This window comes from Rhodnius prolixus, unplaced genomic scaffold (assembly GCF_049639745.1).
Source record: "Rhodnius prolixus isolate KJV_2025 unplaced genomic scaffold, Rpr scaffold_2, whole genome shotgun sequence".
NCBI lineage: Eukaryota > Metazoa > Arthropoda > Insecta > Hemiptera > Reduviidae > Rhodnius > Rhodnius prolixus.
In genome coordinates this window covers 15,344,924-15,370,440 of record NW_027411592.1, presented here as the reverse complement: position 1 = coordinate 15,370,440, position 25,517 = coordinate 15,344,924, and the positions used below count along the sequence as shown (strand labels likewise).

General features: G+C 31.2%; 1 protein-coding gene and 1 long non-coding RNA gene across 3 annotated transcripts in view; one reads left to right on the top strand and one right to left on the bottom strand.

Annotated features, from left to right (window-relative positions):
- The window catches only part of Reg-5 (Rhythmically expressed gene 5), a 72,751-nt gene that overhangs the window by 20,942 nt on the left and 26,292 nt on the right, over positions 1-25,517 (top strand). The gene's annotated exons all lie outside the window — the stretch shown is intronic.
- Positions 8,494-24,186, bottom strand: LOC141449095 (uncharacterized). Of its 2 annotated transcripts, XR_012455337.1 has the most exons (5): positions 24,034-24,186; positions 23,848-23,943; positions 19,949-20,395; positions 19,565-19,629; positions 8,494-9,165 (listed from the first exon to the last, which is right to left on the bottom strand). It is a non-coding gene; the product is annotated as an uncharacterized lncRNA (long non-coding RNA). The 2 variants fall into 2 exon arrangements; XR_012455336.1 differs by having other exon boundaries at positions 19,565-20,395.

The window sequence follows — 25,517 nt, the reverse complement described above, 5'->3', positions numbered from 1 at the left end:
TAAATAATTTTAAAATTATTTACACATGTACATAATAAACAACTTAAAAAGTAAAGTAATGCCTATTTTTTCAGCCGGGCTTTACGCCCAACTACCAAATTAGGTGTCGAGGACGGAGGTTACCAGCAATTACTATAAATTTCTCATATTAACAATCAAAGAAATCTAACGCCTAGACCGGAAATCGAATTAACAGCTTTCAGATCTCCTCTTTTACAGCTCGACTACCGTGGCTCTTTAATAAACAAATTAAATAGAACAAATAATTAACTTATAAATTTAATAATTTTGCCGAACATAAAAAAATCATGATAAAAGTTGAAAGTAATCTTCTTTTAAAGAGGATGACGTCGTGTAAATTGGTTTCGTTATTTACGAATGAAAGTAAGTGATCGTTAGATAGTATATTCAGTTTCTAGCATTTTAAAATACATCTTAGGTTTCTGGAATATAATAGATATTAATTTAATTCTGTTTGTCAAATCGCTGCCAATGTACATTTCATGTTTGCTTATACGTATTAACCTTAATACAAAAATATACATATATAATAAAAAAATATAGATATATACATATATCTATTCAGCTCACAGTCCTTGATATTATAAGCAAATGTTCAAAGTAGAATTTCTATCACATCCTAATATCATTTTTAGTTAATTTTTTGTTAAGACTCTGAAGACACCTGTGAACTTTAATTTTTTGGTTTTTGCTCCTATAAATTATACTTTCTTCTTTTTTTCATCAATGTTCTATATCTTTTCTGTTTTTTATTATTTTTTCTAAATAATTTTATTTTAGTTCGGGCTTCTTCAGAATTATCTACTGTTGACCTTCCTTCTCGTTAGTTATCTTAATTCTGAATAAAAACTTGTTTTGGACAATTACTTATTTAATTTATACTTGTCACTTTTGTAACATGATGAACAAGACTGATATACGAGAAACAGTTTTTAAAAATGAACGTTTTTATCAAAATTAGTATCTCTTGCAATTCTTCATCATTCTCATGATTATCTTTTGTTTTAGTTGATTCTTTACCTTAAAAATTAGAAACAAAGCAGTAATTAAGTTTGTTTCGTGTTAATTTGCAATATTGATTTTATCTGGCATTTTGACGCATTTATGTTCGCGTCTATTACTCTGTAGTTTTCATATAGTAGAGGTTTTTTGTAACAAAAAAAAAAAAAAAACAAACAAATGCTCTGATAACAAAATAAAAGGTCCATGAGTCACGATGGTGATGTCCAAATAATTAATAAATAATCTGACTGTACAACATGAAAATTACTCAAGCAATTTATAAGGAGATCCCAAAGAAGGAAAAATGCTAATTAAAAATATAAAAAGGTTCAAAAATTACTAAAAATATTTTAGTCTGGAATGCAGGAAAGTTAAAGTATACATCTAAATGATCTTCATTTTATAGTGGGTAAACGGTTGTAGCAAAAGTGTATTATCTGTAAAGTATTTATAGCCTAATAAATAAAAAAGAAGGAATGCGAAGCAGTTTATCGGGATTGTGATCTGCATACGTGAGTTGGTAAATTGATAAAGATGTGTTGATGAATTTTTTGAAGGACTCATTATATGGCTGAGTGAAAGGTGGCAGTGTGACAATAGCCATGACGAATATCAGACCTACATCATCATTATGCCTTCGTTATGGTCTGATAAGGCGTTAAACATTCGGCAGACAATGATTAGTATTTTTAAAAAAAAATAAATAAAAATAAGAAAAATGTCTTTTTTCCTACAGCAGTTAATCTGTCTTTATAAGTATTTAATTATTAACTAAGTCTGCATTATTTGATAGTCTCACTCAAGGGTGTTCTGCTAAACTTTATCTCATTTATTGTGGAATAATACATTTTTGTATATGCTACCTAAACCATCTAATATTTGTATTTGAGAATGGATTGTTTAAATCTCAGCACTTTTTTACTACACCTCTAGGAAATCAGAACAATATAATTAAAACTAATTATAAAAAGTAACCGAAACAGCAAAAACTACAAGAAATTTAGAAACATGTTCTTTATGTTTACTCAAATTTTTTAAGATACTTATTTTTTATCATCTGACTTGGAGAAGGGGGTCATGAATCTCTCAAAACGTTGGGGAAGTGAATATTAGCATAAAAATAAGTAATATAAATATAAATATTGCAATATAAATTCTCTAATAAAAATATATTTGATCTTTCAGTGTAGCCTAAAAATTAATGCATTATGTAAAAATAAAGCTCTACGTTGGAATGTTTCATCAATACAAACTGAGTATGAAATAGATGCTCCAGTCTCAAAACAACAAAAATTATGCAAAAGGAAAAGTTTCGAGGAATAAGTAAGGATAATTGTTGATAGATGGCATCAGGAACTTGTTCAAAGATAACCGAATAATGAAGCAAGTTTTAGCTAGGTTAAGGTTATTACTCGTACATAGATGGAAAAAACAACTATTCAATAAGACATCTGAAAGGTTACATCAACTAAGATGAGTCAGGAATTAACAGGATTGATTACCCTGTGAGAAGCCAATCAAGTTTAAATCGAAATTCTGTAGAAATGAGAACATCTACAGGAGAACTTTCCGGCAATTTTGGTTTGAATGTAATGAAGCAAACTTTGTCAAGGTATGTTTGATTTCAAAAAATGGTAGGCTAAAGTTGGTTCACATTGCCGGAGGCACCTTTTTCAAAAGCACTCAACCTTAAATCTTTTAATAAGGCTCGTGTGCTACTTGACTGTATTTCAATTTAGGTTTAGTTATTGGGGGAAATCCAATTATGCATAATTACTAATTTTCTGTAACTGTTGGCAAGGAATTTTTAATTTTGACTTCATGAATAAGTTTTTTATAGATTATTAAGTAGAAAGCTACTGATATATATATAAATATATTTGTTTATTTATTTTGCAACTGTAATTAATTTACAACAAGCAAAAAATATTAGGGTAAGGAAATGGTGAAAATGCATTTACATACACATACGCGCACATGCATGTGCACCCAAAGACATGAGTGGCATGAACGACGACCATCCAGTGATGGAAGCCTTTAATTCGCAAGATTGGCAAGCTTTTAAAGCAACCATCCTAGGAGATCGGCGTTATATGCTGAGATGGTCGCGTGGCCACCGCCGCTTCATGTTCAGTCTGTGATGAGGATTTGAAGGAAGTGTTCAGGTGGACAGGTGTTGTGGTCCAGAAGGATGTAATGACTGTAGATTTGAGTGGAGTTTTATGTAGCGAGATTGGGGCTATTCCAGAAACGAGAGGAATATTTAGATCAGAATGTATTGTGTGATTGGAGACATAGAAGGGAACGTTAACTATTGTTTTTAGAATTTTAGACTGTAAGGTTTGAAGTTGGTTGATGTTCGATTATTTGGCTCTTCCTTAGAGTTGTATTCCGTACGACCATATCGGAGCAAGTAGGGTGATGTATAATTTTCTTTTGTTCGAATAGAGATAGTTAAATAGATTAGTTGGAATGACTTTGAAAACATTGTTGGAAAATGTGAATCCGTCCATCTATTGTATTGAGAGGTGATTGCGACATTAGTTGTTATTGTTAATGTTATTGTTCAGTCTAAAATCTCTTTCGAAACTTTTGTTCCCGACCCTTTTGTCTAACCGCTTTACTAGAACATACATGTGAACTTTGTTGTTTTTTTTTAATTTATTTTTTATTTAAAGTAGAATGAATGCTTGAATCGTGACTAGAGTCAGTTCAGTTTCTTTTTCCTTTCATTCAACACAATTAGGAATCACAGTGAACTTGAGCACTAAACTGACTCACTATCTTTCTATTCGTGTGTCTCTACCAGTGATGTGGAGTACCTCTTCTCTATATCCTTAAATGTCGTTTTATATTTTGATGGAATTGATTAGCATGGAGTAGAGAGTGATTTAGCATTGATGGTTGATTGGCTACCTTTCATAACAGTTGGAAATAATATACAATTACCAGTGGTAGCACTTTATATCTTATGGTTTATTGCATTTTTGAAATAAAATTCGCTATTTACATGGATATTACCTGTTCTTCCACAAATTAATTAACTTTCAACCATTTTCAACGAGATTCTGATTATAAAAATAATCAATTATTCAAATAAATAAGCATTTTTTCTTTTTTAATTATCTGGCAATAAAAGTGGAAATATTATATACTAATAATATGCAGGACTTGTATTCTAAAGTAGGGGAAAAAAATGTTTTAATGTGATTATGTTATTGGTAAGCGGAAGCATTTATTACATCACATTAGCTGGCCAGCAGCTGGTGATCTGTTCTTTAAGATCTCACAAAGTATTTCCTGTAAATATGACTGGGTCACTGATATCACTTCCCTTGCATAAAAAAAAAAAGATAATAAATTTCATTTATTTTAGGTAAGTTTTGGAATGTTGGTTTTGTTCTGAAATGAAAAAAGATTAGAATAATAATTTAGAACAGGATGTACGTATATTCAGATTGTAGTTGTTACTTGTAGCCAGAGCAATTTAATCGAAAATAGAATGAATAAAAGAGCAAAGTGATTGTGTAAGCAGTTTCTGAGTACTGGTTCGGTCAGGAAGAATTTGAACGAAAAGGAATATCTCACTTTAGTAGTTTCCTACTTTTATACACATCTGAAATGAATACCATAGGCCGTAACAAATGTATGTAAAATTTTAGTAAAGATGGTTTACTCTTTTAAGCAAGTTAATTATGTTTATTTTACAGATCGATACCCTCGGATCTTTATTCGATCTAATTAACTATTCTTTGCTCATCAATATTCTTCTCGTTATGAAAACGAATTCCTCGTTTTTTTTTTGTTTTTTAATATTTTTGTTGTTTTTATACAGGAGTTTCAGTTTCACTTGCTTTCACTACACCTTATACAGATCGTGCAGCAGCAGTAACTTTATTTTGAAATGTTTTTATTTTCTTCTTCAAATTCAAATTTTTCGTTCAACCAATATTTCTACCAAGGAATCCATTATATAAAGTGCTTTATAAAACGCTAAAAAAAGGAATATACACCTCACTAGGATAGGTCGTAGGTATTGAATAGGAACTTAAAGTGCATTGAGGAGGGTGGTGAAGACAAATGCACTTAAATACAACTCACATTTGCATTTTTTTTTTACAAAGTAAATATCATTAAAGTGAACGCTCAGCTTTTTACTGAACAATCAACTTAGTAGCAAATACTACTACAGTCTTTAATAGCACAGTATTTGGAAAGAGGTAGGCAATGCTGAGAACAGTTTAACGTTCTGGAAGATGAAACAAAACAGTTACTGGGACGTACTTCTCTGACTTTACCTCAGATTTCAAAGGAGTTTATTATACAGCACCAAATTTTAGTGGAGTACCCTACTAAACAACACCTTACAAACAAGGTTTGTAAGAAGAAGTCTTATTCAATCAACAGGAGTATACATTTATTTTCATACATCAGTTGCAAATTTTAGCAATAGTTTTTAAAACTTTATTTAGATTTGACTCTGCGGAAAAAAGTTTCGTTTGAAGTTAATATTATTCTTGGTTTTGAACTCAGAAATTTAAAATGAAATTAAATATAACATCAATAAGTTTGAGCAATTGTTTGCTAGATATTTCCCTAGCAGAGGAGAAACATGATTTCCATTTAGATTATAAAAAGAATGTCGATTAAGGAAATTAGTACGCCTATAGAAAATTATGAGGAAGAAAATGTGATGAGTAGAAAGTGAATCATCCTGCTTTCTTTTCATACTCCGTTCTTACATAGATTTCATTAGATGCAGTCGAATGCACTCTTCCTGATTAATAATGTTTTACCAGCCGGTGAAAGCACTTTAAAATTCATAAATAAAGATAATAATTAAAACCAAAGGAAATGTTCAACGAGATTTTTCTTCTGTTACCTTAAGAAACGCTGAATTACAACAGCTTTCCAATTTTACCCTTGCTCAATCCAAAATTACTTACTGACACTGAATTATTATTGTATAACACAAAAGTAGAAGCAAACATTGGTGCTGATTTTCCTCCTCTTGACCAGGGAGTTCTGAATAAATGCTTTATTTATCTTAGTGTACTGGTAGTTAAAGGATTTCTAAGTGAGAAAGAATCAAATTTAAATTAAATGATATGAAACAAGATTTTTTAGTTCTTTATTCCTGGAATTTCCATATACTTCAAAAACTGTATAATTGTAAAGAAAAATCTGAAAGAAATCCGTCAAATCAAGATGGGCGTCTCTGGTTCCACAGCAAAGATTATGGCGGGACGTTTAAAAAAGAAAGAAAGAAGATTAATGTTCGTTTGTTTTTAAGTGAATTCGGTACACGTTCTATTGTAAAGAATATTTATGACTTTGTTCGTTAACCCTTCAATCTTCAATGCTTATTTATTGACTGATTTTAAGGAATATTTCACCTTCAATGGGTCCCCTCTGACATCAATAACAGTTCTGTTACTCTTTATCCGACCAATTTTTTCCTCAGTAACCTGCTTTTTTTCTTTTTCTCTCTGCTTTCCAATCCAAAATTTTGTTTTTTTGCTTATTATTTATTGGTCTTTTAACATATGAAGTAATGGATGGTTTGCCTGTAATGTGGAGTTTCAAGATTGTCAGTGTAAAGATGTGACGTTTGCCTTGGGCAGGAGTAGCTAGTAGCATGATTTTATATGGAACAGTTGGCCCTAAGTAACTTACTTCTCCAGCTCCAAAGCACTAAGGGTCCCTGGTAGAAAAGAATGAGTTGGCTGGAACAGCCACCAGGACTTTGCGAGTGGACCGTTCTCCGCCATTGCAGGATGCCTGACGACCTCCCTAGAAACCTCCTACAACCCAAAATTAGCAACTATCCCAGACTTTATACCTTTCTGTTCTAAATACTGTTCCTCTTTGTCCCTGCTGCCTCTTTGTCAACCATCAAAGTCACGGAGAGAAAGAATCTGAAGCCTCTTAGGAGCGAGCAGCTGCACGAAACATTCAAATCAATCATTATATCTTAAATAGTTCCTTGATTGATAATTATTTAATAGTTTCATCTTTATTTCAACCAACGTTTTGACTACTTATCCCGGGTTTCTTATGCTAGACGAAGAAAGAAATTAAATTAGTATAATCGACAAAATTCTTACTCCCGATGGAGTGTTGCAGGTGATGTGAATTTGGTGTTCCAGTTAGAGTATGGAAATAAGAGAGACCAATCAGTTATAAAATGATGTCTAGTAAAAGCAAAATAATATAATTATGAATTTTATATAACAAGTTCTATGTCCTCAAACAGACGGTAATCATCATTCTATCTCAACTTTATAATCCACATAGCTTACGTATAACAACTTGTTATGATGCATAGAAAGGTACTAATAACATAAAATGTTCGTATATATTTTTTTAAATTAATGTACTCTCTTCTAAAAAATGGTTATGTCAAATGTTTGAATTAAATTAATAATTGTAAAGTCGTACATTTTTATTTTTATGGTGAAAGGGTTAATAAGATATTGGCCCAGGGTGTAAGGAATTGCAACCTGCAATTTGCAATATTCGCAAGGAAATACTGTTTTTCTAGCAGTCCTACTCAGTTCTCTCACTTCGATAAAAATAATGATTAAGCATTGCTGTGGAGAACTAAGTGTTTCGGACATTGTTTTCCTTTCTGAAATGGTTGTAAATAAGGTATCTTCATTTTAATTTAACACGTATGGTTTGGCAAAAATTCATTGGAGAACTTGATAATAATGGACTATAATGGTGGATTTTGAGTAATAACGGTATTAAAAGAAGCTATTGAAGTTATATTCTAAGAAAAACTTAGTTTGTTTAAAAGATTTAGGCAGAAGTTGTGCGCTTGTCAAACTGTAACTTGGCAATTAAGTATGTTCCAATGCCCAGGCAAAAGTTATGTCAAAAAAAATATGACAGTTTTTTTATTCATCTCAAAAGTGCAAAGACGCTGGAAGATCAAACTTAATAATCTATTATAGTTTCAAAATCTAATATTTATTTTTAGTCGAACTTCAGAAGTAAAGGAATTATGTAAACGCTTTTAGTTTTTAAAAAAACTTAAGATCAACATAGAAAGAAGAAACAACAGTTTACTAAACACCCAAAATTTTTAATTCAACAATAATCTTTAAATAAGTTTACACCTGTAATTGCATAATGACACATAATTTTACTTTTATGATCCCTTCTAGCTATAAATACTACTGCCTAAACTTCATACTGAATTCTTGCATTTAGAAGTGCCCGCGATAATGGTGTAATTGGACTATTATTTTGTGAGGTGTGGACTATTATGCTCGTATTTGTAGGATATTAGGTTTGATTTCTGATCTTGGCCTTGGATTTTTTATAACTCCTTACTATGTACGGAGTGTATACTTAGGAACTTTTGCAAACCACCTTTAAGCCCGGAGCTTAGTAATAAAGCTGTTCTTGTGTTAGGTATTATTCTACCTACCAAATTTTATATGTGCTTCGATTATTCGAGGGGAATAAGTCAAACAACAAATACAAGTATTGTAATAAATAAGCCCAACAAATACAAATAAAAACAAGGTTTCTTAAAACATCAAAAACAAACTGATGGACAAATACCCTACAAATGTTGAAATGTAAATGTTGACCACAAAAAAACATAAACACTAAAGCTTCCAGCTGAAAACATCCGTAAATTTGGTAGTTTACGTTTGGTTAATAAAATTAGACAAGTTCCTTGATATGGTCGAAAGTTTTGTAGTTTTTGACCATCTTTTTTATTTGTAAGTTTAACTATGGTTTATACAGGACAAATAATACGTGATCTGAACATTAGATAATAAAATAAAACGCAATTATGTTAATGTGTTAAGTTTTCACTTTGAATCAACTCCAAAAGAATAAAACTTCTGGAAATTCTTACACAATCACACAAGTACATTGCAGTAGTTTTTAACATGCTTTTAAAGTTTTGAGTTTATTCTTAGATAAACTGAGTTAAGTAGTTTGTCCTATAATTTATTACTAAAATTTATTGAAAAACAAAAGTTTAAGTAACCAAATAATTAATTATTTAAAGTTTCTCCTCTTTATTTATTATTTTGATTTTGCTTGCTCATTGTTGATAAATAAGATTTTTTCTTTCTAAGGTCTTCTCTTACAGCTCACGGTCAGATGATGAGCAGTCTGAAACATGAAGAACCTAGGCATTGATTCTTCTATGGCTTTCATTAATATTAATATATAATTATTCTATTAATAATCTGTTAGAGTTTTAACTCATATGTGACACTAGAAATATCTAATATCAGACAATTGTTACCTCATTTCATTGATATGAGGTAAAGTGACATAGGAAACAGTGACATAAGGTTTATGTCAGCATGATGCACCATGAACAGATTTTACATCAGTCCATGTACATTCTGAACAATTGACAGCTAGCAGTTTTTTTACAAGAAATTAAACGATATTCGATCGGTGGATTGGCTAAAGTACGAGTTTGCTCATTGAGCTCAACGTTGACATTTAAAATATTATTTTTTATATAAATCAATTAAAGGATGTAACCGAAAGTCCGCAAATAGAAATCCGTTTCATTTTAAACAGTTCCGTGAAATTCTTCATCTAACTTTTTAACTATAACACAACTCACTGCGTTGGATTGCCTGAGGATCCGCTGTAAAACTGAACCACCTAAGTAGATACCAATTTCGTTTGCCGTTCCCATTGAACTGATTGTATATTATTAAATAATCGTTGAAACTAGCTGATTAGTCATTCAGTCGTTTTGCGTTACTTTTCGACTAATATTAAATATTTTTTATAACAGTATTAAACAAAAATAAATTATGAAATTTAGGAGAATGTAATCGAGCAAAATTTCTCTTTTAAGCGATCAGAATCAAGGCCAATATCCCGGACTTCGTTAACGCAATAATGTGCGAGTTTATTTGGGTTTATTATTGACTTGTGCTCTGATAGTACCCTTTCCTTTTTACCTAACATCTTTGTCATTTATGCGAAAAGAAAGTGTAGTTAATTAAATTTGTGTTAAGAAAAAGACATGTTTGCAGAATTCTGTTTATTTCTTAAGGAAGGAGAAATGATGGAAACAAATGTAAAGAAATGTAAGTTGCTTTCTCTTACTCAACTATTAGAAGATATTATTTAGGTGATTAGAAGGGATTGCGATCGTGCAGATTTTGGATTTGGAGTTATCAGCAGAAATATTCTGAGGTTTAGAGATCCTTTGATACCGAAAAAAGTGGTTTTTACAATTTTTTTTGTGAATATGTTTGTGAGCAGCATAACTAGAAAACGGAAAAGCTTTTGAACAAAATCAGCCAATTGGAACTGGCATTTTACGAAATCGATTTTCAGTTTTTTTTCTTCGAAACAGTGCCAAAGATTTCTTAAGATATATGTAATGGATATTCGTCGTGAAGTTGTCGGATAAAGAGAAATAGTAAAATAAATAATAATAAAGGTAATTAAATACAAAAATTTAATGACTTTCTCCTCACAGGCCACCAGCTACGCTAATTTGGACCAGTTCGATAATTGACTTGACTGCTTTAATATCAAGGAAGTATGATGTGCTTGTTTCAATAATTTATATCAATAATCTAATTTATTTTTCTTTACGAATAGGAATTTCTGTATCTATTTAAGTTTTTATTAATGTGAGTTGAAGAACTAACTGGTCTGCTCCGGCTTTACTTACTTGACTTCCTGTTTAGTTATGAAGTATTTGTTTACATAACAGGCTGCAGTTTTCGTAATTGATATGCGGGACGTTGGTTCTTCTAAGTACTCAATGCTAATCTACATTTCTTTATCCAATTATCCAGCGAAAATTGGTTATCTTTATATAAAATAAATGAGCAGTTATTAATATGAATTTGATGAGATGGTTTTTGATGTGTGCAGTAACTAGTTACTAGTCGTATTATTTGCATTACCATTCCAATTTAAGTGAATTTTTAAATAAATTTTGAAGATGGAAGCTCACTAGATTCAATTTAAAATTCGATTTTATATTGAAAAAATAAATATTAGGACCTGGATTAGTTAGTACTCACAGGCTTATGATAAAGCTATTTCTGTTTAACTTGATAAAATAAATAATTTATTTTGTATAAATTCAATTAAGAGAAAAATATCAAGTTACTCTCGCGTCTACAAAAGACTGGAACTTATGTGGATACGTTGAATAAATTGAAAAAACGAAACCCAAAATTATTAACATTTTTATTGAATCTTAGCTGGACTCTTTTGCGTTATTCTGAGGAATTATGCTCTATTCATTCTTTTATGTAGTATGGAAGTATGTTACGGAAAAGTTCTCATCTTTAGCTGTTCTTTCCTGCAAATGAAATAAAATTTCCGCTTAAATATTTTTGAAGGAAGTTATGTTACCTTTACTATTGCCTTCTTTCGTTTCTTATTTTCCTAAATTTTGAGGAACTTTGTGACGGTTCGTGATGACATTTTTATACTCTAATTAAATGATAAATGATAACTACTCTTCAATAAAGATTTTATTTTTATGATTTTTTACCACAGAAATTTTTGTGACAGAAAGAAATAATTAATAGATTAATTAAAAAAAAAAATTCTACTATTCGCTATTTGTCTCCAATATTATAAACGATTTAACAGATCTCATCTGTTCACTATTTGTGTGATTTCAATTTGTTTCATTGAAACAACAAAAGATTAAGTCATCCATACTAATGAAGCTCTTTTGGCCTTCAGGATTCATGATTTGTTTCTAAATATAATTACTAAGTGTTGTTATTCACGTATTCGATTATAACCAAATCTTCTTTCACTTATAACAAAAACAAAGCTCAGAAAATTTTTCTTTTCGGTATATGAGCTGTTATATAATATCAGATTTCAATAGTTATTAGATGTTACAATTCGATGAAAACAATTCTTGCTTGTAAATGAAAATTTTTAATGCTAATATAGTTGATAAACTATATTTATTCATGAAGAAAAATCTGTTCCACTGTTCAAAATTAGAATTACTATTTTTAGAATACCACTGACCGTGATCAGAAGTTCCTTGAATTATCTTTTCTTCAGAATAATTCAAAGTTACTTTGAGTAACTTGAGTGCTCTGTTTATTGTGTAATAAATAATTATATAATTATGGCTGTACTGAGTAGCCACTTACCTAGGACGTGTGCAGATTAATTAATCAAGAGGTACAGTTAATGAAGTAGAGATTTAAAGGCAATGGTAGGCTACAAGAGCTGAGTTTATAATAACAACCAACAGAGATGAATTGGGAGTATCGTTTGATGAGTAGACGGTTATAATTTTTTTTAGGCAATTATTTAATTAAAAAACCTCTTTTGTTTCAGGTAAGACATTGAGGAATGGTGATAATCGATAAGTACAGCGACGAACGTAAGAAATACCATAGTAAGTAATCGTCAATTTTTGGGGGGATTAGGACTTAACGTCTAATTACCAGTTAGGTTAGGTGGATGAGATGGAAACACATACTTTTTTTTTCAAATAAAAAGTAGCTTCACGCGGGATCCCCACTTCCCCTCGCTTCCACGCTTCATAACCACCACACCAACATCTGCTTCAAGAAATTTGATAGCCTACTTGATACGTATAATTTATGTCTGCCGCTTTTAAATTGTTTTTTCTGTAAAAATGCTTTAAAATTTTCCTAGTATTTCAAAAAAAAAAAAATGTATCATTACACTGACATTCTCTTAATGCAACTAAATAAATATTAACGTAGAACCGACATAAATGATGAAGATTGCGTTCTAGCTAATACTTATGAATCGGGTACCTTGGCCGTTGGCTAGCGATCCTTTCATTTTTCCGACGATATATTTTATAGAATTGAAACAAACCGAGAACTCACATTTCCCAGCATATTTTTCTACATAAAAGCGTTTCAAATAAATAAAATGCAGCTCGTATCTCAAGTTTAGAGAAAAACGATGCACTTTCGAGTAAAAAGGACTTCCTGATAAAAAATTATCCTCGAAGTTGGAATTTTTAACAACGCCTTAACGCTACTTAAAAGCACCTACCGGTTAACCCACCAAAAAAAAAAAAACTTCCTGGTTAAAAGAAAAGTGTTGGAACCATTCTTGAGAAAAATCGCAAAAAGCTATAGAATTGCTTCAGTAAAGTCGCGATTCCGATGGATTACACCGTTAGAATCTGAAACAACAAAACGATCGCCTTTTAATCTTTCTACGACTTTTCTCTTTTAAAATATTCTGTTACAAACTTGTGCTAAACAAAACATGTCTCAAAATCCTCACAATATTTAATATTAGCAGCTACATCTAATTTACTCCTAAACTAATTTACAATTAATTTTAATTGCGCGATCACAGTACCTACTTCTTCCTTGTGAGACTACAGAAGAAAAATTATTGCAAATTTGCAATTTGTAGTTAAATTCGGTACCCACCAAATTACTGAGTTAATTAAATCTGGTATGATGATCAAATTGTGAGGCCAAAATACTTTTTTATACCATCAATAAACAATTTTGTCTGTGAAACAGTTGACTATTACTGTTATCTGAGTCAGCTTCATTATTATCTGACCCAGTTCCAACATCTGATAGATCCGGTTCCGTTTCATTATGTGTCCGGTTTTATCAATAGACGTTACTTTCGTTTTTTTTCCATTACTTTTTTTTAGAAACTTCCCGCTTAAATGGTGACATTACTATTTTTATCAGTACTAATTTTATTTAAATAATTAATTTCCGCTTTCTTATCGCCATTACTTTTTGCTTAAAGACAATATTTTCTTCAGTGTACCTTATCGAATTCATTGTAATTTTTTTTTATTATTAATTATTACGCTTCTTGTTTTAAAATTTTTATTTAAACTTTAACCAATCAATTTTACTTACTTAAATATTATTATGTTCTATTAAATAAAAACAATTTTTAAATAGTTTATTTGAAATGAAAAATTTGCAGACGTTAGAACGATTTTATTGAGTTCTATTATTAATTTAATGTCTCAAGGTTTAAAAACATTATTATTATCTATTGTGTACTATAAGATTGATTGATTGATCTTTTAAATATTTTAGAATTACATTGCACATGTACATGTCAAAAATAGTAATAACAATACAATAGAGAAATAGCGGCACAATTTTATCATTTATTTTTAAATCTTTCGTACATCTATTTTCCTTTACTCCATATTTATACATCAGTCAGCGATAGAATTTGTCCATCCTTTTCCGTTCTTACCACACGATAGTTATCCTCTTCCACGTAACATCTCCACAACACTTTTTAATTTCTTGGTTGAAGCTCTTCGCTGTTCGATTTCATCTTCTTTTGGTCAGTTTTAATGAATTCAATTCCAATACTTTCTTCGTTCATCTCCCTTACTGGTCCATTCTATTTCTATTTATGTTAGACATCGCATTTCCTCAATTTTATTCGGAAGTTTTTGCTTTCTTATTCACTCGTATTGTACATTTACTTTCTGTTAGTCTTCTTTAGGTCTAAACTGCGAATATTTGGAGCGTGTAGTGAAATATCAGTAAATGAAATTTCTTAATAAGATACTGAAGAACGCAAAGCTAGTCTTGCATTGTCTAGCTAGTCTAATCTAACATTATAAGCGCATCCCTACTGGAATTTTTAGATGAAAATAACCTTTTTGTATGATGAACATCAGCAAGCATTCAGAGATGTCTTAAATTATATAATTCTTGATGATGAAAATGATATCTTTACAAGAGGTGGTTTTAATTCTAAAATGGGGGATGTGAATTGTTTATATGAAGATATTTGTGATATGTCTGAACTGAGAAATGATTTAGTTAGAGCGGTGAGAAACTAATTGGGATTATGGAACAGATTGGTCTCTTGATATGCAATGGAAGAGCGTCAGGAGATTTCCCAGCCAATTATATTACACATTTTCGGGCTTCAAGGATGCAGTTCGATTGATTTGGTATGAATAAACTGTAAAGCCCGTGGATTGATCGGGGGATTTTAAGTAGAACTGAACATTGCTGACTTTTCTAAGATTGGAAATGAAATAAAAAAGGAAAAGTTGGGTTTTTGAACAAGAAATAAAAACTATTGGAAAAGTTAAAAATGAGAGACTAAAAATGCTAAAACTGACAATCTATAACATGGACAATTTCGTAGAAAGGTTGTAAAAGTTATTGGTATATTATTTTGAGTAAATGTTCGCATGTACAATATAATCTACTCGTATTTAATTTTTACAGCGTACTGACTCAACAAATGAAATATTTCATAATCGAGGCCTTGGAACTACAAATAAACTTTTTACAAATATTAATATTACTTATATAAATTAGTTTCAATATTCATACAAACATTTACAAATTAATCTCAAATTAATGGATTACCTAATCTCATTTATCTTTTTAAATGCTAATCAGTCATTACTAAAGATTTTACGTGATGGTATTCAGTTAGGTTTTAGCCAATATATTTCACTGCCAAAGAATGTACGTTTATATGACATACTATATTACATGTTTATAAGAATATTACATGTCAAAATTAAGTTAAACTTAAGTTTACGCTTTTACAAGTTTTATTTTTCTATATTACTGCTTAGCAATGATCTGCATTTGATTCTGGTGCCTTCGGTTCTTAAAGAAAGTTACGCTCAAAGACAATAATTTGCGCTGTAATCACCGTCGAATCTGACGAAGTATTCAACAGAATCGGGCACATTAAGATCTTTTTTTTACAATCTTTCTTTTCTCAAAACCTACCTGTTTTATTTGAAATATTATTACATACACTTTCTTACTTTGTTAAGAAATTGAGTGTTTATCGGAAGTAAAATATATTTTTCTTTTTTATCATCCATTTTTTTGAAATAACAATTGCTCCAGAGCAGGTGGCCAACGCGAAGCCCGCAGGAATAATTTTCTGTGCCCCGAGATTCATTCTAAATTTACAAAACTTGTTTCTTATCTGCAAACGGAACTGATTGACTTACAACATAAAAATGAACTAAAACACATTTTTGAAACATCACAATAAAGAACAGATTTTTATAACACTTATGTTAGAAAAGAAAAATTTTCTAATATGAGAAATCTGGCACAAGAAGTTGTGAGCGCATTTGGATTAATTTACACCAGCGAATCGTTTTTTCGAAAATAAAATTTACTGACCATAAAGTTACCCAGTAAACTGTCCGAAAATATGTGCAGTTATAGTACTCAAAGTTAACTTTACAACTGTGCACAATTCCAGTTTTTTAGTTCAATTTTTGATGGAGATATAAAGCGATAAATTTTAGGCGCTTTACATTTCCTTCATATTTCGAATTGCTGTATCTCCTGTCCTATTGGTGTAATATCTGCAAAAATGTGGACAGTTATAGTACTCATTTACTATAGTGCAGAATTCCCTCTTTCGAGCTGTATTTTTGAAGAAGTTAAAAGGTGATAAAGTTTCGAGGTTTTACATTTCCTTTCTATTTCGAATTGATGTATATTCTGTTCTATTTATATGTAGGTGTAGGATTCACGGAGAATGTGAAACTATCACACCAGCTGTGGTTTACTGGACACGCAAGCCTGAAGTTCCGAATTCTTGGCTGCACTGCTCTTTGCCGGGAATGTATTCAAGCTCCAACTACGAGTACCTCGTATGTTGTGGCGATTTAACTTTTTTAAAGGTGCTCGGCATAAAATATGTTAGTCTCATATTAGCTAATTAATTCGAACTTAAGTGTCTTTATTTTTTAGTTCGCAATAAAGAATAGATTTAAAATGTGATTAATACCATAAGTAAGTTAAGTTTTAAAAGTACTATTTAAACTTGACTTAAAACTTAGTAACTTTTATTCTGTAAAGCGTAACAAAAACTTAGTTCATTTAAATGAAAAACATGGGAAAAAATCTGTACAAAAAAGTAGCAAAGTAAAGGAAATTGTAATGTGTTGGATAGGCGTTATCGTAAATCTGGTATTTCTGTAGATGTCAGAAGAAACATGAGACCACAAAAGATATTGTTGGAGTTGTCGTGGCCACTGTTGAGTTGGAAGTGTAGTTGGACATACCTCAGGACGATGCCCTTGAACAGCGTGACCGCCATTTCACCAATTACTTTTCTTGTTCATAAATTCTACATCACGTTATTGACCTTATATTTGATATTTTATCCTTTTTTTGGCGGATTTAGTTTGCGGAGCATTCTTCTATTATTATTTATTGCTTTCAGATTATTTTTGAAAATGAAGCAAATACCTATCATCCCTTAACATCACATGCCAACAGTCATAAATGTTTCCTATTCGAACTCTTTTCTATTTACTTATTTCTCGCGAGTCCTGCCTTAAAATTTTGGTTATTTTTTCCAGCCAAAATTCTGCAGATTTCATTATTTTATTTCGCAATTCAAATTTAGTATTTTATTAAAAAAATAGTCCAATGTACAGTCTAACTAGACATAACAGAAACAAGTTCTTTAAGCCCTTTAACCCGACATTGGTTGCCCTCTAAGGTATCAAAACCCATTTTCCTGTTTCCATGCCCATCGTTACAGCAATACCTGGTTCCCGAAAGATTGAGGAAACTTCGTTGAATAATTTGTGACTATTTTAGAGGAGACACAAGATCCTCGTCTAGAGGTCATATTCCTACCGTCCGGTCAGCTGAAACTCGCTCTGGAATCTTCTAATATTGTATTATTAAACATTTTTAGAAAAAATTCGGCACTTATATAAACTTGATATAAATATTTATTAATATATTTCTGGCACAATCCTTTTCGAAGGTTATATTTTCACTTATGTTCTTCAGTTTTCTTTATTAGTACAGCGGTAATGATTCATTTCCTACAGTTTTATTTATCCTGTAAATACAGGATGCTTATCATTAAATCTATTTCTTTGCAAACCATTAGTTGACGTAATTTCTTTCTTCTTACTTCCTTTAATTTGAAAATCTGAAATCTGCTTGAAATCAAAAAATTAGTACCTATTTTGGAACAATAAAAACAATACAGCCATTGTCGGTAGATCTGTTTGGTTTGGTAGTTTGTCCTCCATTAATGTAGGTGTGCCAGCACTTTGTTGTCAATCATTTGCTTTTTTTCCAACAATTTCTTTCTTAATCAAGGAGTATTGTATGTGAGACTGATTGCAATTCTAATAATAGTCAGAAAATACTCTCTATCGCATGAGCCTGGGGCTGGGCCCTTATACTTCTCCATTCTCCTAATTCTCTTGCTATCTTAATGTCGTAGACTCTTTCTATATCTTTTATTTAAGTTGTTGGATATTGCTTCACGAATGAAGAAGTAAGCTCATCCTTCAGCCTACAAAACTAAGCCGTTACTAACGGTACTACAGTGATTTTATGTATAACAACAGCAATATGGGACTTGAAGCCTCAAGCTCTGTAAGTTTGTATGCTAGATTACAATTAAAGATAAATTTTCTTTAGTTTTATTTTAATTGTCCTGGACACATAAAATACATACGCCAACAACACATCTTAAATTGCTACATACATTTTGTGCAGTCTTGGGCATCCTGCGATAGCGATCACTCGTCTTGGTCCCATTGGTAACTGGCCTGTAACACGCTAAGTGCCAATGCCGATTTAATAGTCTTATGCCTTTTTATAGGGCGTTTACGCTCAGATAACAATTCCACAGGTTATGCAAATTATTTTTCTTCTATTTATTTCATTTACAGACTGAACTGAGGTTGGAGAAAACTGCCTCATATATCCTGGGTGATTGCGATATGAAGGATCAGAATAGTGTAGGCAGAACACTCGCTCGCCTAAATGAACCAAATCAATGGATATGGAAAACAAGGTTGTTAAATAGTCGTAACTTTGTAAAAAGCGTCGCATCTAAATATTAATTTAGTTGAAACAGGTTAAACATAGACATGAATTATTCTATACACAGGTAGTGTACTCGGAATTGTGTTGTTTGTACATGTGAAAGTACTGAAATATGGTGATCATCAGGCTGTTGTATATTTGAGTGTATATGTGTTTGTGTGTAAAAATAGTAACCACTTTCACTAACCGTAAATATGTCTAAGGATTCTTCCATAGATATTAGATATTTAATTATTTCTCTAATCATAATTAATTCATTGAAATTTATAAAATCATCCTTTAAATCAGTCAATAAAAGGAATTAAAATGATGGAGAGCATATTTTTAATCGAATTACAAATAACATATTTCGATTATGAAGATCAGCAGTTCTTTGAGAATTAGGAAGAAATAGAAAGCGAAATATTTGCCAAAGAAAAACGAATCTTTTGAAGCTAAACAGCCATTCATATTATTTTCTTATATCTTTCATATCTTTTAAGGACCGAGATGGGCAAGAATTTAATCAATTAAGTACAAATTAATTTTAATCATTAAAATTAAAAAAATTAATCTACCAAATTAGTTTATTGAATTAAATTATCAGAATAATAATTACAATTTTTCATTTGATTGAATTAAATAACAAATTTAGTTTTAATCTCTTTGGACGATTAAATTTTTTAAATTAATCAAAATTTAAGTGATTAAAGTTTTATTACCTCAACTTTGCTCATGGTTGAACCAGGATCAGGCCCCAAGCACCTCCATTCTGTCTAGCTGGTGCCTAATCACCATCAATATTAAATTCTAAATTAGATTAACGATTAAATTTGAAATTTAGTTCACTAATTAATTGTCACCATATTAAAAGTACGATTAATTTCGCTGATTAAATTCAGATTAAAATTTAAAAAATTAATCAATTAAATTTATGATTTAATTGTATTTGTGCAAGTATCAGCGCCAACCTCTGACTAGGGATATCTCTGTATCCTTTTTCTCCACTAATATAATATCTAATAAGGCAACAGGCAGGAATATTTCAAAACTCTAATTTGTCGATCGTCAAATGAAACCTAATATAAATTATGGAAAAAAATTACCTCGATTTTTTTTTCTTAGAAGTCTTTCGTATCTGTAACTGCGAACAAGATAAAATTACTCTGAGCTTCCAAGATTGCAGGCACTTCAATTCCCATGATTCTGTGATTCACATTCTGATTCCTTTTATTTTGAAAAATTAACCAGTGAGGCTTAGTCGGACGGTACTACGTATACTTATTTATGCGTGTGGATATTATAGCACCAGCTAAATGAATGTTTTCTAACTTTTGAAAAGCTGTTTGACAAGCAGTACTATTAATTCTACAAGCATAATCAATTTTGAATAAAATTACGTTCCAAAGAACGCAAGTTCAACATGCGTCATATAACCCATTCTCTAGATCGAGTATCTGTAACTGCTCCGGGATACTTCAACTGCTTCTGCTAAACTTTGAAATTTTAACTATTGCAGAAAAACAACCAATCTTGAAAGTTTTTCTTTTTTTCTATAAAAGATAAGATTGGTAAATAAGTTTTTTTCAAAGAAATTAAATGTTAAAATATTATATAATAAATATTGAAGAGAATGTTGATGTAGGGCACAGAATTAGGCAGAAATGAGTAGGACCTGTTATTTAGATTTAGTCCAACTGTTTGACATCTTGTTTATATAATGAATGAAATAATGGTTTCTTCTTGCATATATTTTTTACTCTATATTTACAAACAGCAAGAGAATAGACATTGCTTCAGCATATACCTAACTTATGTATTACTTTTCCTCAGAGGTGGAAATAGCCATCTAGTAATTTATTTTTCCATGAATGGAAATCAAGCATAAAGAGAATTTATATTCTTGGAATCAGAGCTGCGGAGAAAAAGAGAATAGAAATTCAACCAAAAAACCCCCAAAGCAATATCCTGTTTTTAAAAAATGGGAATTGAGGAAGAATTTCCTTTTTTACAGAATCTATTATGTAAATTTACTTCTTTGGAACCCAAAGATACTTAAAATAAAGAACATGTTCCTCCTCATTAATTAAATGTTGATCATGGGCAACTAATAAGGGAACAGCATTTATTAGTAAGAATGCATTAGTTAGATTGCAAACAGAAATCAGGGGACTTCAACTCAACTCATTTCTGAAAGAATAAATTTTAAGGTTTATTTTTTGAACAGATAAACTAAGAGATACACCTACTCTTCGCCAGAATTACGGCTACTTTACCTATCGCCAGCGCTTCTTTGCATATAAAATGATCTGTGGGTCTTCAATATTTCTCTTAATAAGTCCTCAAACATGAAAGGGTCCTTGAACATTTTCTATATCGAGTTATAACGGATAACTGTTTCTATTTCTCTGCATTTAAATTCAAGTATATTAACCAAGCACTATTCAAAAAAAGTGCTCAATGTATGAAAACATTTATTTATAAATGGCCAATCCATCTGAAGAAACCAAAGCAAAGTATGTCTTCTATCTTCAAATTTTACCACATTTGACTTTTTAGTTGAAAAAAAAGAACATTAGCTCTGCCAAAACCAAGGGGTCAAGGAGACACCCCCAATAAATTTTTCTACACAAAAGTATAAATGCAGAAAAAATTACAAGAAGATGTTGCTTTTTTATTCTGTGTATATTAAGTTAATAAACAATTTAAAACAAATCATTCTCTACATGTAATCGCCTACTCCTGATTCCTGAATGCTCTTTAAAGTGTGATCCATGCATATCACTGCAAACAGTCATCCTATTAAGCAATTTAGTTAGCGTAGTTATCGCAATGTAGTTTAGCAACCATTGGAAAGTGATAACGTGACTGTTATTTGGGACAGGTTTTTAGTAAAATTGTAAAGATAACAGGTGATAACAGTATTTCAAGAAATACTGAAGCTCTGTTATTGGGGAGACCAGAGAGGAATTTCATAAGAAATTCTGTACTCTACATAGTTTTAAAGTTGAGCATTGCTATCCAGAAAATGTTTTAAATAAATGTTTGCTTACAAATGCTGTAAACGAATCGAGGATAAGATTACCAGCATAGATCCTTCATTATGAACTAATTATTATTATCCTTCATTAATTTTTAACACCTGGTTAATAATTGGATCATAAAATGAGAAATAAAATCAAAGCTTTAAAATTTCTGTTCTTTAAAATTCGGCAGAAGAAAAGTAAAGGTGTGACAAAGTAAAGGTTTTTTTAGGAATTAGATAACGCCTTTTTGGTTAATTTTTGGTAGTACTTGCAGTGTAAAGCTTCTTTCAAAACACATGTGAAGCTCACTCCGTATTATTAAACTTAGATAAATGTTCATGAATATTAATTTGTTTTTAAAATTATTAATTTTAATTTTAAAGTATTAATTTTTTTGAAATCTTTAAGCAAATTGTCTTAACACAATGCGAGGAGCAAGGCTCCGGGTTCCAATGATCTGTGATGGTTGATATGCCTTTAATTTGAAATAGAAATACAATGTAAGTGGGCTCCAAGTAGCTAATACAAATGATATTAGAAGAATGTAGACATCGTTTTTGTAATTAATGTACATTTTTATTATTTATTACTTTGTATTGTTTAATGATACCACCATCATCAGCACTTACATACAAGGTGGTACTTTCAAGACATGGCAGTTTGTATAATTTATGTAACTCTACATTTTCACTAGTTACACCTCATTGATTATACAATACTGTAATCGTGTTCCTCATTTGTTCATCAAATTATCTTTTGTAAGTGTGTTTGGTTTGAGAATCAAGTTTCAACTGACATTTTTTAACGTCTTCATTTGTAATATTACCTTGTTACATCTCAGTATATTGTTGATATGTAATTTTAATACTCATGTGGGAATATTTTAACTGGTAAGCTAAAATATAGTCACATCAAGAACACTAGAATACATGTAACTTTTAAAAGGTTACAATTCTTTGTTTTACGTTTGTTGTACAATATGTAACTGGAGATAATGCTGTAGTCAACTCGCTATGTAATGTTGAACTTGAATCATTTTACCTTACTCCTTGTAAGGGAAAGATAGCAATCTTGCAGATATCAGCTTATGACTTTCAATCTACATTCCCATTGAAACGTACACTTTGAGACCCTATCACTGCTAAATCCACTGCAACCTAAAAGATCTACGTATTATAACTCCTGATGAATCAGTGTTTTTGTTTAAAATCGCTTTGTAAACTGTTAAATGTATAAGTGTAAGATGAGCTGAATTTGCTAAACCGAAATAGTTGCATACTTCAACTATCTCTACACAACCTACGTCTGTATTCTGTGTTAGTTTGGGGTGTCAGTGTAGATTTTGTTCCCCCCTACGGGTTCTGCAATCATTATGTAAAACATTTGCCAGAAAATTCATTTTAGAGGTAGTATACTGGAGAAGAAGCGAAGTTAAACAAAACGGAGGCAGAAACAGAAACTAGCGGTAGGAGGTTCCCTTAGTTCATATCATCTTCCAGGCCATTCCATACCACGTCTGCTGCCAGCATTAATCTAAAGTTCCTTTGTGAGCCTCTATTTTCAAAACTTCCCTTCACTTATCCTCTTCGTGGACAGGTTGTTCCTTTCTGTTCATCTAACTGTGGCTTACTGCCTTCTAAACTAGTGTTGCCATCCAATGGAACTATTTTCAATTTATGTCTAAGCTACCATTCTCTTTCTTGTTCTCTTCCGTAAATTTTGTTTGTTGAAACCTTGAACTGGAGAACCAGAGGTTTTATTTCTTAGTGTTCCTCTCCTAGTCAAGCTGTTTCCATTACTATCCCTACGATTTGAAGTACTCGTATAAAACAATATTTGTTAAGATAACAGTTATTTGTTGAGAAATAAATAAAATCACTCATCTAAAAAATACTATTCCTAAGACCTCAACTATCATTAAAATTGATAGTTATTCTGAAGTTAATGACTAACAATATTAAGCCTTATTTATTACATACCAAAATATTTTGTTATTGTACTTGCTGTAAAGAGGCGGGCTTTACCTTCAGCTGAGTGTCAAGTGGCACGGCCGTGACGGTTTTAAACCATACATTCTATAATTTTATTTATTATTAATAATCCAAATACAATACACACCTAACAGTTTAGTAAATCAAGATAGAAATTTATTTAGTATTACTTACATTTTTGACATGATTGGGTCGTGAAAAAGACCAAGGATTTAATAATACAAAACATAAAACATTCTTGAACAGAATACAACTGGTTAATAGACTTCCTCATCACAGCACCGATGTGAAGTGAAATGAAGTGTTTTTCATAGTCTTTCATGAGTGTGTTAGCTGACCGACTAAATTAGAGGGAACAGGTTAAATGTACATTCTTAATGAGTCTAATCACACGTTATATGTGTCTGAAGCAGTACAGTATTTTAAAAGGGCTGAACACCGTTTAAAAAAATAATAATAATAAATTGTGAAATAATTGTTAGATGGTTTTTAATGATGTTATTCAACGCATTTATAACAGAAATATTATCTTTATACAATTCTCTTTTGTTCGTCTCCGATTCTTCTTTAAATGAAATTCATTCAATATAATTTGATCTAGAAATTTTGTAACAGATTCAAAATTTCATTTAAGAGAACCTTTTAAACCGAGAAATTTTTCAGGGGAAATCTGTTTTAATGTAGATTTTTCGTATTAAAACTTTGTGAAAAACAGATTTTTTTTAACAACTCTGAGGGAAGATGAATCAATGGGATTCATCTAATATGGTCAGGTCTTTTCTAAATGGTGATTGGTATGAAATGGATTGCACTAATTCTTCAAGAGATTAGATTAGATTATCGGGGCGGGACCTATGCTCCAAGGCACCGCAGCTAAAAGTGGCTTATTGTGCCATCCCCTTTGGATCTAGTAGATGAAACCTCCCCTACTAAAGAGATGGAGGACTTTCCCTACTACTTCTTTTTGCTCTACTATCTCCTTTGGTCTCAAAGAGCCAAAGGTTTCAAAGCGCAACAGCTCGATTATAACGCAATCGAACAGCCAATGAGGAGGCCGTTTCCTCCTCATCCTGAGATAATCTGTACAACTATTCCGAGCTAATAAGCCCCTTCTTGTATATGATGACCCTATGTATACTGTGTAAATGTATTAGGGTGTAACAGTATATGTTGCTCATGTTCGTGATGTTAGGCTAGGATACCCTCAGGGACGCCAAGTACCCTGAAGAAGTGGCTAATCCTTTTCCCCTTACGGGTTCAAGAGCCTTAACAGATTACTCTTTATATTCTTTTCCCGAAGAAGCCCTTTTTTTGGATTTTACCATTCTTGAAGATATTGCAGTGAAATTTCTGACTAAGAATAAAATTAATGAAAATATTCTGTTTTTATATATTATTTTACATATTGTGAGAGAAATTTAAATTTAACAAAGCAGAGATTTCTTGAAGACAATGGACTTGGACACTAATTTTGTGCAAGAAAATTGTCTCTAGCTTGCGATTCGTGCATGTTAAGGTACACGTAACACACGCAATATTGCCACATCTCTCACCTCATTTCTGTACATAAATTCCAGAGTAATCAACTTAAAAAGAGTGACCCCCCCCCCCCACAACTTTTATAACAATAATAAGTGGTTTAATGAAGAACTTATAGT